The sequence below is a fragment of the Suncus etruscus genome, chromosome 8 (assembly GCF_024139225.1).
Source record: "Suncus etruscus isolate mSunEtr1 chromosome 8, mSunEtr1.pri.cur, whole genome shotgun sequence".
Classification (NCBI taxonomy): Eukaryota; Metazoa; Chordata; class Mammalia; order Eulipotyphla; family Soricidae; genus Suncus; species Suncus etruscus.
The window spans coordinates 82768948-82776811 of NC_064855.1; the positions used below are offsets into that span (position 1 = coordinate 82768948).

The 7864-nt window shown below is 28.9% G+C and overlaps 1 non-coding gene across 1 annotated transcript; it reads left to right on the plus strand.

Annotated features, from left to right (window-relative positions):
* Positions 1–7110: 7110 nt before the first annotated feature.
* Positions 7111–7274, plus strand: LOC126017125 (U1 spliceosomal RNA). The gene has a single exon (XR_007498795.1). It is a non-coding gene; the product is annotated as a U1 spliceosomal RNA (small nuclear RNA).
* Positions 7275–7864: the final 590 nt, after the last annotated feature.

Genomic DNA, 7864 nt, shown 5'->3' on the forward strand with positions numbered 1-7864 from the left:
AAAATTAAAATTTTATGAAAGTTTTAAACATTTATTTTCATTGATAAATAAGACTATTTTAAATTTGAATTTAAATTACTTTGCTATACTACAGATGTTGAAGCCATTTTAAAAAGCATTGAAATCAGTATGAATCACTCATAATAAGTTTCAGTTCAGAAAGCAGGAACATGAGATTTCTTAATTTAAATTCTGACATTAAAAGTAGTGGTGCTTTTATTTGCTATTTCATATGGTTTTGCTGAAAAATAAAAATGAATACCACTCCATCATTTTGGCAGACACTTTAATACCAGCCATTTAACTCTCTTCCTGAAATGGAATGCTGCCTGACCTTTACTCTTTTCACCAAAAAGAAATTGTAAAAGCCCAACAAAAATGTAATTTTCTAGTTTTACAATAGGTGAGGAGAGATAAGAAAGACTAAGAGTAGAATCTGAAAATATATAGAAAATAGTACTATGGAGTGGACGGTGTTTTAGCTACATGAGAGGATGACTATTTTTTATTTGTATCAGATCTAAATTCATGATTTTATATTTTGCATAGTAAATATTAGTGTTTAAAGAAGCTTATAATAGAATATATGAAAACCATTATTTCATCAAAACTACCCTTTAATAAGGGTAAATAGTTACTTATCCCTGCCATTTCAATGTCATTCTCATTAATAAAATAAATACTGAGAAAACTATTCACTTTTGAAATTAAATGTCAAGATTTACTAGATGATTCTAAATAGTATATAAACAATCAAATATTATTATTAAGCTAAAGATTATTAGGTAGTCATACATGATACTTCAAACTATGCTTAGATAAGCCATTTTATATTATAGGCAGTTTAAATTACTGTTAAAATAATAAAATGTTTCTCAGAGAGATTCAGTTTATTCACCATATACCATTTTTCTTTACTTTAATAAGAGTATCTTTAAGGAACGTTTTCAATGACAGAAAAGTAGTCTTCTATTTAAGTCACTAAAGTTTTATGAGAAAAACATTATTTATCTGGCACCAAGCCAATCATTTGCAAATGTAGTCAGTAAAATTAGAATGAAATTATGATTGAAATGCTAATTTCCATATAATCAAATGATGGAATCTAATTTTTTAATTAGGAAAACTTAATTTCCTTGTAAGCTTTTTGGGTTCATTTTTAAAAATAGAGTCTGTGAAAATAGGATTTGAAGGGAAAATCTGAATTCTTAAGTTTACTCCCTATTTGTATCTATAAGCTTGGTATTTTAAACATGCTTAACTTGACTTTTTCTATGTTCTCCGAGGAAGGTGTGCACTCCTTCAGAAACTGAAGCATTGAAGAGGAAAAAAATCAGAAAAGGAATAACAATGAGGCTTTGATTCATATATCAAATGACTTTTGAATATCTTGAAGTCTAATTCCCTAAACTAGTATCACTTTATATCTGAATGTTTCTATTAAGCAATAGACAGACAGATAAGTTCTCAGAAGAGAAGCTTGGAAGCAAAACAAAACAAAATAAAATCTCTCAAGAAATTATTTTGCTATAATTTGTTGATCTTGAAAAGATTAACTAGATTTTTAATAATATATTTTATTTTGCTATGTTTCAGTTTAAGGTATATTTTGTTTTATTAACTTTCATTTTAATGTCAGATTTTAATGTTTCAATTGAAGGCAATATTAAACTCTACTAATACAGAGAGAACAATGTGAAGGCTTGTGAAATGGGGGTAAAAGCAGGAAAAAAACTAAAGTTATACTCATATATCCTTCTTCGAAGTACTATGTTATAAATAAAATAATTGACATGAGTATTTTATATTTTAAAATAGTTATTCAATACTCACTCTATTTTAATAATTCTCTACATGCATGTCTTTGAATATATTTTGGATACCACATTTATTAAAAATAAATCATTGTTTTCTCATTTATTTGATATAAAATAAAACAGCAAAATAATATTTAGTGAATACAATTTGTAGATTACACATATATAAGAAAAATTCCAAAATAACTAAAATAAATTAAAAATTTTATAATATAAGAAAAATAAACTTCACAGTGAATGATGTATCATATGTACAAACTAGTCTTCAGATGTTTCTGTAATTATTCCCAAGGCTACCAAGTAATTGAATGTGCCGTTTTCCAGTTCCTATAGACCAGGTTATTTTCAGCTAAAAGACTAATGTCTATAATTTCACCACAAAAAATGAAATTCTTCATTCTATTAAGTTCTCCCTAGGGTACTTTTAATATTGCTTTTACAGGTAGCAGGGTTCATCCTCTATCCAAAATATAGATGGTCATATTTTGTCCCAACCAACTTTATAAAGATGTTTCCATGGATACAAACTTTTTTCTGGATATTATTTTCTTAGACATCTGAAAACTACCACTAGAGAATTAGAAGGGTGAATCCAGTAGAAAATTTAGTGTTGCTTCAGATTTCAGTTTTATCACTTTTCTTCCATTTTATGGATAACTAAAGTAATACTTAATTTAGATTTCATTGCTTCTATTTGCAGTTTAAACTTGGGTTTTGGGAGTCTTGAAACTTTCTCTCAATACTGATATTTATTTAGTTGTTTCTCAATTTGCAGATATTTATAGTTGTAAAAATGTAGAAGTTGTTTAAATATGATGGATTTGATATGCCTTTATTCATTATTTCTAAATGATACTTTACTGTGTAAACATAATGCTAATAACTCTTCTATTTGTTAATTTATATATCTGCTATAATTTGTACTAATTACATAGACATTCCCTCATATACTTTTGTTAAGTAATTGTCACTCATCACCTATTCTCAGAATTCTTAAAATTGATATATTATAAATTTCTGTATAATAACATGTTGGCATAGAAAGGTAAGCAATTCAAATCATTCTTGAGAATTATAATGGTTTTGTGTCTGACAATCTTGTCTCTGACAGTCCAAGTAAAGTCAAAATGTTCCTAATTTACAAATTATATGTGAGCTTTAGAATAACAAAAACAATAACTTTGATCAGTTTGTAATATATTGAAATTGCTCACTCAAGTTATAAGTACTGCATAAGTGTATAGGTAAAATGTGAGAGGAGTTGGAATTATTCTGAGCAAATAAAGATTACCGTATTTGCCGGCATATAAAACCACTAGGGGTATAAGACGACCCCCTAACTTTGCATTTAAAACATAGGTTTAGGCCTATATTCGCTGTATCAGAACGTTCCTGTGCTGCAACTGTATGTACCACAGTAAGCCAATCACAAGCAAAGGTTCAAAGGTTATACTGTAATAGACTTCCTCTCTGACTCTGGCCAATCTGAACAGGCTTTTTACAGTGTAGATTCGGGTCCAGAACATTGTCTAATTTACATGCATAAAAAGCCTGCTTGGATTGGCTGAGTTAGAGAGGCTGTCGAGCAGCCTTGCAGTGATTGGTCCCTTATCATAGGCCCTTTTCTGGCAATTCCCTGGTGGCATCAGTTAATCTCCCCAACTACATGAACCGAACAACACCCCATCCTTGGACTCTAGCACTGAACCACCAACACGGTTAGCTGGGTTTTGTCAGAAGTGGCCCCCAGATCTCCTGAGTACTGATTGGAAGCCACAAGGAAGAGATTTGGAAACTCTGCGGCCTGATTTTTTTCGGAATATACTGGGTGTATAAAACAAACCTTGATTTTTGGTTGACTTTTTTTTTTGTTTCAAAAGTCGTCTTATACGCTGGAAAATATGGTATATGAGATCTGAAAGAAGTGTAGGAATGAACTTTGAAGAGACAGCATGTGTGAAGGTTCTAGTTTGGAAAAGATACTTTGAGTAGGCCATTTATTTTGGAGCGTTAGGTATGAAGCATTTTTGAGAATTGATCTTGTCAAAAAAGTAATATTTTTCTAGGTGAATTTACCTGTTGATATAGAATCTTAGTAGTTGCTTTGAAATATTTTAATGCTATCTATTAATCAATATATTAATGAGGTAACATGATTGATATATTATTAATTAGGTTTATGTATTACTTTATATATTACTAAGGAATTGTCATTCATAGTGCTATTAATGATAGGTTGATGCATACAGTTTTGCAACACCACACTCATCCCAAGTTTTATTTTTGGGGACAGGGTTAGAGAGGGCTGTGGTGGGTAACAAAGTAGGCAAAAATGCATTAACTTAAATAAATTAAAGGCAGATAAGAGTGGCTTAAAATCTGTTTAATTAGGGATGATAGGATCATGTCAATTAAAGAAAAAAATAAAAACCAAGAAAATGTTAGAATTTGCATGGGTCCTGATGGAAATAGGATGATTCAAAAACTATATAAATATATACCATAACATAAAACATATCTATACATATATAATCTATGTGCACATTATTTACATATATTTGATTTATAAGATACTAATTTATACATACACATTATAATGTGCTCTATCATATCTTGAAAAGTAAACCAAGATTTTATATTTTAGATCTTAATGTGAAAACATACATAAATATGGAAGGTGAAAAAATTGTTGCATAAAAAACTAAAATAAAAAGAAAGACAACAGAATTAATACCCAATCTACAACAAGCTGTACAAGGGAGGAAACGTTGCACTAACATTACGAAGGGTAAAGGAGGTAGAAGTGTAATGCATGCTGGGAACAGGGATGAAGGCAGGACAACACTGGTGGTGGGAATGCCCCTCATTCATTATCAATATGTGCCTTAAATATTACTGTGAATGATTTGTGATTCACTTTGACCACAATAAAAATAAAAAAAAGAAAAACTAACAAAATCACATTCATAAATTCTATGTTTTCAGTGCTTAGCTAATCATTTATTTTTAGCAGTAAAAATGCTCTATTTCCTTAATATAGCATTGCTTATATATTTGTCAAGTAAAGGATATCTTGATTGTTTCTAAGTTTTGGCAATTATGAAGAAAGCTGAAATAAACATTTCTATTTAGAGTTTTGTATAAACATATATTTTAAAATCCTTTAGAAAAATGTCAAGAATGTGATTTCTAGAAATTATGGTATGTGGATGCTCACTGGCAAAAAAAATTGTCAATCAATTTTTTTCCAAAGTGGTTATACAATTTCTACATCATTGCCATTACTGATGTGATTTTCTTTACATCTTCTGGGAACTTTTAAGAATTTTTAAATAAAAACAAAGTTGTAAATAATATCAACTTCACATTTCCTATCAATTTACAAAAATAAAATGTAAAACAAATATTCAATAAGTAATGTATAATACAAAATATTTACTATAATGTGAATCTGAAAGGTTATTGTTAAGTGCTACCTTAATCAAGATAGAAAATATTTTCATAAAACCAAAGTGGATTTATCACTATCTTTTGTAGAAAGTCTTTTCTATATTCTGTACCCAGATAATTTCTGTTTTTATTATATAAATGAGACATCCTATCTTGATATCTTTATATAATTCAATAATACAGCATTTTGTCTAAATTTTACATTTTGTATTAATTATTTAAGTTTATCCATTTTATGTTTATAAATATTCTAAAAGCTTTTTTATGATTCAGTAATAGTCTACTAGGTGAATAGGCCAGAATTGCATATCCAGTTATCTGCAGACATATACTGAGTTATCTCCTGTTTAATGATATTTTAAATAAATATGTTATAAATTGTAAATAATACATTGTTTTTTAATCCACGTTGGGGAGCTAATGTTTAAAGTGAGAATGGTTAAATATTTTTTAAATATCTTACTTTGAGAAACTCTGTCTTTAGTTTGTATTCTTGTTTGTTAGTGTTGCCACAACCCTTGATGATCAGAAGTTACTTGTGATTCTATACTTAGGAATCACTGATAGTAGTTCTCTGAGGATCAAATGGGACTACAGAGATCCAAACTCCGTGCTTACGGATCACTACTGAAGTGTGCTAGTATTGAAATTAAATGAAAATACACAAAAATGTTAGGACAAAATAGAAAAGATAAAATGTTTCCCTAATTTAGAATTCAATAAAATAATAAAACAAGATTTATAAAAGCAAGATTGAAACACATGAGGGGGAGAAATTTCAGGAAGTTAGCATTATCAAAAACTAAGTCAACAACAATGTATATTCGCAAGGATATTCCCAATAATGTTCCAAGAACATTCCAAGTGTATTTAAAAATATACTGTGTGAATATTTATTTTTTTACTCGATAAAGCAGCTTTATTGAGTGATAAAGCTCTCCAAAAATTAGCTGTGTTTAAAAGCACTGGGCATGAATATTTATTTTTATTCAATAAAACTATTTTATTTCTTTATTAGTTACTTCATTGGGTGCATGAAAATTTCTTCCTTTCTTTTTTTAGACTTTTTTAGCTTGATATAATTCTATTATTTTTGTTTTTGTCTTCAAATCCATAATAGCTTCAATAGCAAGCTGTATTTTTCATATAGAGTTTATCACACTATTAACTAAATTTTAAATGGCATTTGTAAAAGCAACACAGATAATGATCTAGTTTTATTCTTCAGCATGGAATCTCCAGTTTCCTCAATGACATTCATTAAAGATACTTTCTTCTCAGAGCTGGAGCAACAGCACAGCAGATATGGCATTCCTACCCTTGTTACATCCCTGGCATCCCACATGGTCCTGTGCTGCCTGGTGTGGCCCAAAACCAACCAACAAAACAAAAGATACTTTCCTCTTTATTTTATGCTCTTAGTCTCTTTATAATAACTTAAATTTCCATATGTGTTAAGATGAAATTCTAAATTTTTAATTATGATCCATTGGTCTGTTTGATGATTTTACATAAGTATCAAAATTTATTACTATTAGAAAATTACCATTACTATTGCTTTTTGATATAGTTTTAACTTAGAGGTAAATGCTTCCATTTTTCCTTTCTTTTTAGAAATGTTTTATTCAATATGTTTTAATTATTTGACATCTGTTTTTGTAAATTTTAGTGAAAGTAAAAATTGACCTTTTTTCTTAAATAGGTCATTGGAATATGGATAAAAATTACATTTAGTCATTGTAATTTGGAATAAGAAGATTATTTTAACAAAGCTAAAAGTTTTGTAATTAATGGGCACTAAATGTTTTTCTATTTAATTAACCAATGAAAAATTCACGTTTCTATACTTACCTGGCAGGGACGATTCCATGATCACGAAGGTGGTTTCCCCAGGGTGAGGCTCGCCCATTGCACTCTGGGCATGCTGACCCCTGCGATTTCCCCAAATGTGGGAAACTCGACTGCGTAATTTATGGTAGTGGGGGACTGCGTATGCGCTCTCCCCTGAATTAAATAAACAAAAAGAAAAAAAAGAAAAATTCACGTTTTTCTTATTAAGAAATATTGAAATATAATTTTGAAGCACTTCATTCATTTACTTTCATACTTAGATCTATTTTGTTATATAATTCCTTCTTATTCTTCTTTTTATTCTTCTCTCCTCTTTTCTCCTCTTTTTTCTCTTCCTCTACCTCTTTTTCTTTACGTTTTTTGCAAGAACTTGAGATGAATAGCACATTTTATTTGAAGATTTTGCAGGAATTCATTTGAAGATTCTGTAGAATTTACTAGTATAATCATGCGGTTTTCTCTTTTTGTTTGTTTTTACTGGAGAAACTTAATTTTATTAATATTTCAATATACTTGCAATTTGTGCTGTCCAAATCTTTTATTCTCTCTTTTTTTAAAGTTTAGATTTCTTTTTTTAATTTTTATTAAAGCCAAAGTGAATTACAAACTTTAGAGGTTTTCTAAGGGAATAATTTATATTTTCTTTCTTAATTCTTTAACATCAGATTTATTTATATCTCTTATGACTCTTTAACTTTCCATGGTATTCTGTAACTTCTCTTCCTTAACTTCTATAATCATATTTA